Here is a 10,371-nt window from a genome sequence, read left to right as displayed (position 1 = left end):
GGGGGAAAGGGGAACGGGAAGGGCAAAGGGTAAGGGTAAGCGTAAGGGTAAGGGAGAAGGATAAGAGTAAGGAGAAAGGAAGTGGAAGGTGAAGTGCAAGGGGAAGGGGGAAAGAGACAGTAATAGGAAGGGGAAGAGTTAAGACAGAGGTGGAAAGGGAATGGGAAGGGGAAGAGAAATTGGAAGGGGAAGGAAAAGAGGAGAGGATAGGTGAAGGGGAAGTGGAAGAGGAAAGGGGAGCAGAAGGGGAAAAGTGAAGGGGAAGAGAAAGGGAAGAAGAGGAGAAAGGAAAGTGGTAAGTGTAAGAGGAAGGTGGGAAAGGAACAGGAAGGGGAAATGAGAACTGAGAGAAAAGTAAGGATAAGGTGAAGGGGATGTGGAAGGGGAAGGGGAGAGGAAGGGGAATTGTAAGGGAAAAGGGGAGGGGTTAAGAGTCACAGGAAGCAGAAGGGCAAGGTGAAGGTAAGGGGAAGGTAAGGGGAAGGGGAAAGGTAAAGGTGGAAGTTGAACAGGAGGGGGAAGGAGAAAGGGGAAGGGGAGGGGAAGAGAAAAGGAGAAGGGAAAGGAAAGAGGAAGGGCAGGAGAAAGTAAGAGAAAAAGAGAAGGGATGTGGAAGGAGAAAGGAAAGGAGAAGGGGAAAATAGAAGGTAGAAGGGGAATGGGAAAGGATAAGGGGGAAGGGAAAGGCAAGTGAAAGGGGAAAGGGAAAGGTGAAGGTGGGAGGGAAGTGGGCAGAGAAGGAGGCAGTGGAATGGGAAACAGAAGGAAAGGGGAAGGGAAAGGGTAAAGGGACGTGGGAAGGGGAAGGCATAGAGGAAGTTGTGGGAATGAAGCGATGTTTTTCTTTCTGGCTCAGACTCTACGACACCATATGGAACTGTAACATGGTGATTTCTCACCCTCCTGATTGGTTAAGAGATGGACTTGCAGCTAACTGGTGACTAAAAGCAGCCGCAACAGTTGTGTGAAGGCCTCAGAACAAAACCTTAACTGTCACACTTCTGTGAGAGGTGCAGAACAAAAACACACATTGTACAAAAGCACGACAGAGAAGCCAGGGGTGAGCTGTCCTGCTGTTGGTGGCGTTGGGTCTTCCTCTCCCCAGACACAACCACACAGAAGGGAGAAGCACAGCGGTGCTCATGGCACAACAAGTGAAAAGTTTAAATCCTTAGCTTGCCCACATACCAAACAACACTGATATGCAATGATGTTTTCCATAAGAGGTACATAAGCATTTACATCAAGTGCTGCACTCATCAAATCAACATTTCTAACAATTACAAGAGCCCACATTTCTGTCTTTGGATTCACAATTCTAAGGGTCCAGCTGACTTCAGTTCTCATGGTGTTCGAGGGACCTTCTTACCTCTAGTATGATGTATCCACAGTGCTTTCACTGTTGTGTGGGATGTTAGCAGCACCTGGAACAGACCTAGCCAGCTTGGTTCCAGGGGCGAATCTGAAAGAGATCTGCTATATACATGTTATCGAGCCATATCAAGGCCTTGGGCTCTAGCTCCTAGAACCAGTTTCTCTTTTTCTCAAAGCTATTCCTGTAGACTTTTCACATGCTCAGTTCGTATTTCTTTTTCATCTTTATTTGTATGAGTTAAGCAGAATCGTTTCCATTAGTAAAAGGTGCAAGTTCAGATATGCAGCAATGGTTTGTTGTGGTTTTCCAACTGCAGATTTAAGGAGTGTGCAGTCATTCATCCCTGACTGGAGACAATAAGCGCAATACTTTCACAGCAGAGTTCGTTTCAGACTTCCAGGCCATGAAATCCAGAAGATTTCTCTTTGACTGTGGGATGGTTGTATCTTCTTCCCTCTTCCTGAGCAGCGGCTGTTGCTGTGATCAGAAGCAGTGACACGTTAGGTCCTGTATGTCAGCACCCCCACAGATCCTGACGGGACTGTTCATCTGCATTCATACATCTTAACCAGAGCCGACACCAAAGAGAGCAGAAATTCTCACATTCCTCATTGGACAAAAAGCATTCTTGCAATATCTAAAGAAAGCAGCTGAGCATCAGTGTGCCACCAAACAACATCAAATCTCCTGTGCAAACAGTGCAAATCCAAATGTTTCACACCGCAGTGAAGGACACATTACAAACACTGTATGATTTGTAAGTATGAGACTAATGAGAAACAGTTTCTCCTAATCTTATCTCCTGTGAGAGTATTGCTATTGCTGTTTGTAATTAAAAAGTAATTGGTCTTCTCATTTCTTGCAACTATATGGCATGGCCTTACAGGAACATAAGGATTCCAGAAACTGCAGATACCTGTTCTTCAAGAAACACACACTGTGCAAATACCCTGCTGTGCCATTTACATGTGAGCTTGCGGCTTCACATACAGCACAGGTTGGAGTGACTTTTTTGGATATCATCATATTACTAAAGCCTGATAGACATTTCTTCCCAGCAACGATGTTTGCAATCCTTTTCTTCCAAAGTTTGCCTCAAATGCAGGTGTCCATCCAATCCATGACAATGTTCAGATGCCTCCCTGATGCCCTGCCCAGGCTCTGGGCTGTTATCCACTTGGGAGATTCAACCCAGGATCTTTCCAGATTCGGCTGTCCTCCTCCTCCACCTGCCAGCCTCACCTGCTCTTGGACAGCAAAGCATGCACTCCTAAACACACACAAGAGCGAGCACACTCACACAGCAAATACCCAGGAGCAGGGCCAAATAAGGAGGCACAATGATCAGGCAGCGTCTGTGCAGACAAGCACTGACCAAACCACCGTCCACACCGAGTTGCGTCCATCTCCTCTATATTTCAAGCTGTTTCTTCCTCCTTGATCCACTGCATTTCCTCCCTTTCATTACTGCAATCCCTTCCCCAGTTATCAGCTGTCACAAACGTGATTTGCCCCTTGGATCCCTCCACAGTTCATCTGCACCATAGATGGCACCACGGGGGTTCTCTGAACTCCACCGCTTTTGCTCGCCCTGATTTCCCAGCGGGCCCCGTGCTCCCCTCCAGCTCTCAGTGCCACTTGGCTATCTCTTGTATCTTGTACCTCTCTGCCCCTCAGTGCCATGTGCTGCTGTTTCCCTTTGCTGATCCCCCTGTGCAGCACTCCCTTTCCTCTGTTCCCTTCTCACACTGCTCTCCGTCCATTGTGCAGCGTCCATGCCTTGTCCCACACTTTCCCTGGTACAGACACTCCCTCTGGCCTATGAGCCACATTTCCCTTCCAACAACAGATGGCAGCTATGGGAATCTTAGGATCACTGCCCTTCCTTAAGGGGCCTAATAGCTTAGGGTAGGAGACATGCAGATGGTGGTGGGATGAGCCCACCACAGCTTTGGAGTTAAAACGATCCAGACAGGATTTAAAGATTAAAGCTCACCTTTAAAGATGAAGGATGAGGCAAATTTTCAAGAGATGGTATAACATGCTGCTTAGGGTACCTGGTCACTTTTTATGGCTTGGGCTTTCTTTGCAGGCTGTTTTCTTTTCGGCCTGGGGCAAAGGAGAAAGCTCAAGCTCACATTTCAGTCCTAGGGATAAGGGCTACTGGTTAGAGTGACCAGCAGAGTCAGAGTAAGAGTCAGGGACTGTGGGTTTGGACTTCGTCGTGAAAGCAAGATTTGAGGTAGGGGTTTAGAGTAGTGACTCCTTGTTGGGGTGAGGGATTGCATTTACAGGTAGGATTAGAGATTAAGGTTCCTTGTCGGTGTCACACTAGCTTCAACAGGACTTGAACTCCTCGCTGTTCTTCAAAGTTATTCAACTCTCTTGGTCAAGCCCCTCTTTCATCTCCCAAGCTCCCCTAGACAACCAAAAAAGTGTCACCTGTCTGAAAGCTGCTCTCTGATGGCATTCATGACTGCAGAATAGGTCTCGCTGCCATTGGCAAGACCATTCATGAGACAGAGGTGACCTCTGGGCCTGGATGAAAAAGAACGCAATACCAGAAGGTTTCTGCATAGCTCACTCAAACACCCTGAACCACAGGAGGCGAGCAGCCAGCCTCAGCTCGTGCCACTACCCACTGTGAAAAGACTTCAGCAGAGGCGACTTGGGCTTAATAGCTGATGAATGCACAAAATTTTACTCTGTAATGAACTTCTACTTCTCTTGGCCATGTGCAGCTGGTTCCCCAAAAATAGCCAGTGGAAGCTAATAGTGGGTATGAGCTGTAAAATTCAGCTAGAAACTTTAGTGTACAAAACTGACATTTGAGAAGGCAAGATGCAAGCAAGGTCGAGGTGGCTAATGATGGCAATGACTGCACTCCTGGAAGCTCCCAAAACGGCTGCACTGGTCCTGAAGAATTAAGATATGTGATACCCAGGGACTCGGCCTGTTTGTATAGATTGCATGTTGGTGAGCCCTCTGATGCCCAACTCCTGAACTGCAGACACAGAAAGCATCAGGAACAAACCTCTGCGGAAAGAACAGACCAAAGCCAGTCCCAGGTTTCTGAGGGCAATGGGGGCATCAGGAGCCAAAACCCTGGGGGCTGATCAAGGGAGAATTCAGACTGCTGGAGACGGTGCCAAAGGTGACGTGCAGGTGGCTCTGATGCCACGAGGGCCCTGGATGTTCATTCATCACCAGAAGGAGCCGCTCCTAAGCCCCAGGACCTGCTAAAGGAGAGCCTTTCCCTCATGCTTTGCCTCAGCCAGCATGGGTGGAGGGGTGTTGCTGCCAGGTGCTACTGCTGTGGCTTTCTGAGGATTTGGCAGTGCTTCTGAGTTCCCAGCAACCTGCCCAGCTTATTTCATTGCTCTTCCATGGCTCCTCAATCACAGTACAGGCCAGCCCCTACACAGCCATTTGTCTCCGTGTCCCAGTGCTGAAATGCATATCCCTGTTCTTCTGCTGCACTAAAACACTAACACAGCTTGTCCAATCATGGACAAAGTTAATTTAGTCTACTTCCTGATTATGATAAACTTCTAAAATTTAGTTTATTTCCTATGATTCTTTCTTTCTGTACCAGAAAACTATTTTTTTTTTTTTTCAGAGCTTGGCCTTTAGCAGGAGGTTTTTAGAACACTGCTTTTTCTCTCATTGCTGACTCTTTGCTATCATTCATGATAAAACCTCTCAGAAATTATTTATTTATTTAACAAAAAAAGCCAGCAGACACATGCCATACTAACGAAAGGCACAGTGCAGTCCAAGCCCTTATGTAATGTTCAGTGGCACAGCACCATTACCGACATTTTTGTTTTCTTATGTCCTAAATGATAGAATCATTGAAACATAGAATGGCTTGAGTTGGAACGGACTTGAAGGATCCTCAAGCGCCAACCACCCTGCCACTGATGAGACCAGACTACTTAAATGCTCTGGAGATATTCCTCCACCTGCCCAGGAGTGCAAGTAGCCTCGGGCTTGCTTAAGGCAACCAAGTGTCAGCAAGCTGACGGGCAAGTACTGTTTGAGGGCAATTCCTTTGGGTTCTCAAACCGACCTACTGACCGCTCCCCTAAAGGCCTCTCCTGCTGCTCATCATGGTCATTACCACCTGCACAGCCCTTCTCTCTTGGCTGGGACCTCTGCTCTGACCTAAGAGCCATTTCTGCGCAGGTCCCTCCTCCTTGCAGCCTTTCCCCAGGCTGCTCTCAGCCTCACTGGGGCTGACTCTTGGCTTTTCCTCCAACAAGCCCTATTTCTTTGCCTGCCCTGAATCCATAGGGGCCTGGCACTCTCATTCTCCAGCCAGAAGGATGCCAGTTGTCAAAGCACTACTTTCCTTGACTTTCCCCGTCATCCCATGGCTACTCACACAGACTATGTCCTCAAAAGAGGTAGAGGGCCCCTCAGCCTCAAGAAGTACTGTCGTAAGCTGGCCCAGAGCCTCCAAACATAACGTGTGCAGGAGCTGAAAGCAGGACAGGATGACAGAGGTTTTCTTGCACGGTGCTCTGCCATACCCAACTGGGATGTTGGAAGGGATGGGACAGCAGGTACTTGGACGTTCACAGCTGCCCTCACTGGCTTCTGTCTTGCTTTTATGCCTTCAATGGATGGATGGGAAAAGATGCTTTGGCAGCACTCAGACAGTAGGCACGATTTTCTTCCCTGCTCAGAGATGGCTTCACTTTGCTGGCTAAAGAAAAAGGCAGGAGAAAACAGCGAGTGGATTTTGTAGTAGGACTCTCCAGAGAGGCTCAAATTGTAACTGGGTTTGTCATAATGTGGCTGGCCTCAATGCCAGGACATCTCATTTGAAACACAGGTCTTGGATAGTAATTACAAGAGGAAGAAACCAAAGGTGGCTGCCACGATCTAGCTACTATCAGTGCAGAAGCCAATTCATGACCAAAAAAAAAAAAAAATTAACAAAAATTAAACAATAGAACACTGGATTCTTTACCTTCCAGTCTCCAGATATCTCTGAAAACCTGCCTTTGGTCAGCGTGGCAGCAAACGTTGTCACAGTGTCCAAGGTCAGGTGGAAGTGGCTCTCAGCAGCAAAGGACACAACTGAAATCATTTGCTACAGCCAAAGAGGAGTGGGGAGTCAGCTGCATCTGAGACATTCAGTCATGGCCAGTGCCAACAGCCAGGCAGGGCACTGCCCGAGAGAAACCACAGCAAAGGGGCATCACAGAGACCTACAGCAGGGCTAGGAGAAGCCCTCCCTCTGTCCTAGGAAAGCATGGAGAGAAGAGGAAGCCTCACCTGGGCCTCAGACATCTCCACATGGTTTGTTCCTTGGAGATATCTGTGAAGCTGCTCTTAGACATGGCTGAGGTCCTGACAAGCTGCCAGCATTGACCCAAGAGCCAAGAAGAGCTGGAAGAAAGGAGACCAAACCCGAGATGTGGTAATGGCCCAACATGTCAGGAGAAGGACAGGCCAAGATGGACCCCAGCACCGCAGGGAGCAGCTGAGGCCAGCCACAGTGCTGGGCTGTAGCAGCTGCAAGGAGGGAAGAGCCTTTTGCCAGCAAGAGAACAGGAAGCAGTGACAAGAGCCATAATGGGCAGAGTGCCTCCAGTCCCAGCCATGGAGCCGGGTGCACCACAGCTCTGTAATCGGGGAAGAACCAGGCAGGGAACCAACCTTCTCCCAGGACCTGTGAGGACAGGTGCCCAGCTGCTTGCTGAGCTGGCTCAGAGCCACAGCCCAGGCCTGGTCCTCCATGGATTCCACGACACTTTCAGAAACGAGGGGAAAACTGAAGAGTCAGTGAACATTTCCCTGCTCTTGAGCAGAGAGCCCTTGTCACACTAACGTGTTCCAGGAGGCTGCTGGGAAAGAGCTGTAAGGAACAACAGCCTCGCTCTCATCCCTCCTCTCTTTTCACCCACCTCTCCCTCTTCTGCTAGCATCTCACTCAACACCCCGTGGGCCTCAAGACCAGAAGAAGGAAGCAGTGCCAAGGGTCACTGCTGCTCCAGAGGCATTGGCCATGCAATTAGAAGGCATGAGAACAACCAGCTGTGGCACGTGTAAAGAGAGCAACTCTTCTGAGTGGGCAGACACCTACTGCAGGGGGAGGCAGAGTGCTTGAAAAGGGCCCTTTCCTCTTGATGGCTGCCAACACATCTGGGGAGCCCAGGTTTCCCCTCAAAACTTTGTCTGTACCCTCTTCTCCTCCTCTGTTTGTGACAGACCCCAAGGGTGCCATACCGTAAGCAGATAGCACTCCCAGTCTGCAGAGTCTGCAGAGCTTGCATCTTTTCCAAGAAAGCAAAAGGATCCCGGGGGCAGTAGTTAAAGCCAATTTAAGCTGGGAAAGGAAACTCTGGCTGGGGCTGAGTCCTGCAACTTGCTAGCAGCTCTCAGAACAATTCGGACTAGTGTGCACACACCAGCAATGCGTCTTTTCTCCTTCAGGACCCATGCTTCCCATTTGGGGCCATTGTCCCAGACTACTGCACTGCCCAACTTGGGATGCAGGCACTGAAGGATGGCTGCTGCAAACCTGGCCAGATTAGGGGATTCGGTTCTCCAAACCAGGGCTGCACCCTCCCTCAGAGCATTGCTCTTGTCTCTTCCCCCTAACACTGATCCAGAACGAACGTGGAACTGCCATCTGAGAAAATGTCAGTGACATTACAGCCCCTGGCAGCTGTCCAGTCTGTCCAGATGGGAGATGCTCCCAGCCTCCATCTCGGCACCCAGAAAGGGAAAGGCAGTGTGCACAATTCCCTTCTGTCCTGCTGGGAAGCTGCATTTCCCTGCCCCCTTTCAGCATAATGTTTTTTGAGAACAAAAAATCCTTTCATTTTCTAGTCTCATTTTCAGAGTCAGAATCTTGACTTCCATGATGTCTTATATTCTTAGTTTCTAAAACCTCATTTTTAGTGTGCCCAGGTGGTCAAAAGGGCCAGTGGAATTTGGCCTGCATTAGAAATAGTGTGGCCAGCAGGAGCAGGGAGGTGATCATCCCCCTGTACTAGGCACTGGTGAGGCTGCACCTCAAGTGCTGTGTTCAGTTTTGGGCTCTTCACTACAGGAAAGACACTGAGGCCCTGGAGCGTGTGCAGAGAAGGGCAGCGAAGCTGGTGAGGGGCCTTAGGATAGGGTTAGGATAGGGTTAGGGTTAGGGTTAGGGTTAGGCACCAATGGACCTCACGTGTGTCTGGGATCACTCATGGTAGATGGTGTCGAATCTCAGGGCTAATCCCTGTTGCTCCAAGTCCATGGAGACCCTCAGTCTGCTTCTGCTCCAACTGCAGCACTGCATTTTTGAGAGGGCAAGGGGAGGAGAAGGACTGGGAAGCTTCTTCCTAAGCACAGGGCTGATGAGGAGCAGCTGAGGGAGCTGGCATTGTTCAGTGTGGAGAAGAGGAGGCTCAGGGGAGACCTCACTGCACTCTACAACTTCCTGAAGGGAGGCTGTGATGAGGAGGGGTTTGGCCTCCTGTCCCAGGCAACAAACAGGACTCAAGGAAATGGTCATAAGTTGTACCAGAAGAGGTTTAGGTTAGGCATAAGGAAGAACTTTTTCTCTCTGAGAGTGGTCAGGCACTGGAACAGCTGCCCAGGGAGGTGGTGGAGTTGCCATCCTTGGCAGTGTTCAAGAGGCGTCTGGATGAGGAGCTGTGAGATACGGTTTAGTGCTTGTGGTAGCAAAGGTGATGGGAGACAGTTGGACTGGATGAACTTGCAGGTGCTTTCCAACCTTGTGATTCTATGATTCAATGATTCCATGAGGTAGAGCAGGGTCTGAAGAGGGAAGAGCGGGGCCAAAGGAGCGGTGAGGACCCTCTCTTTGGAGCAGAGTCCTGCCGAGAGCTCCAAGCTGTGCCCTGGCTGCAGGCACCCCTGAGCCGCTCTGGATTCGGGGAGGGGGAGGCAGCCTGGCTGGAGAGTGCCTGGCTCCTTTCTTTTTCCACAAAGTGTGAGCATCCACTGAACTGTGCTCAGGGCTCTTGTACACACAAGCACATGTTGGGATTTGATGAAGTGCAGCAGTGCCCGCAAAGAGATTAGCTGCTGGTGTCTGCCCCGGGAGCTGCTGCTCCAAGAGGAGCTCTGGGATCTGCCCCACCAGGAAGGCAGCACAGAACTGCAGGGATGACATCCTATGCAGGAAGGACAGATGCCAGGAGTCTGTGTCACCGCAGCAGGGACACTCAGACACTCGCGTCCCTTGGCGTGTTGAACTCCCTCCCTTACCCTCACTTGGAGACAGGCAGACTGGAAAGATACCGCACATCTCCTGGCCTGCTCCAGAGACACACAATTCAGTGCTCCAGAGACGCGTTTGACATACATTTAAAGGAGGCATTAGACAAGAGGAGACAATGGAAAGCGCTGGCAAGTCAAAGCTTTGTTAAAAGCTTTTCTGTGAGATCTAATGTCAACTTTTCCAATGCAGGTTAGCTATGGTGATGGTAAATCATGCCCAAAAGCTTCATTGCTGTGGAACACAAAATCCAAGAGATTAGAAGCTGCAGAGATATAAGTTCAGTGCTCTCTTACTTCAATTTGCTTACATGAACCATTTTAAAACACATGCTGTTATGGGCTGGCACAAACTCTAGGGCCCAAAGCCACATCTGGAGACGCCAACACCATCCCTGAGGCCTGAAGCCACAGCCAAAGCCAGATAGGCCCCAGGACCAAAACCTCAGCCAGACAGACCTGCATTGGCCTTGGCACCGGAAGCCACAGCCGCAGCCTGAGAGACCAGAAGCAGTCCTGGGGATTAAAGCCACAGCCACAGCCTGAGAGGCCGGCACCAGCCACAGCCCGAGAGGCCAGAAGCAGGCCAAGGGCCTAAAGCCACAGTCACAGCCCAACAGGCCAGCACTGGCCCCAGGGCCTAAAGCCACAGCCGCAGCACAAGAGGCCACACCAGCTTTGGGCCCAAACCCACAGCCACAAGCCGAGAGGCCGGCACCATCCCTGGGCTGCAAAGCCACAGTTACGGCCAC

This window comes from Centrocercus urophasianus, unplaced genomic scaffold (assembly GCF_019232065.1).
Source record: "Centrocercus urophasianus isolate 14NV4802_14NV808 unplaced genomic scaffold, USGS_Curo_1.0 seq_92, whole genome shotgun sequence".
NCBI lineage: Eukaryota > Metazoa > Chordata > Aves > Galliformes > Phasianidae > Centrocercus > Centrocercus urophasianus.
This window is presented reverse-complemented; position numbering follows the sequence as displayed.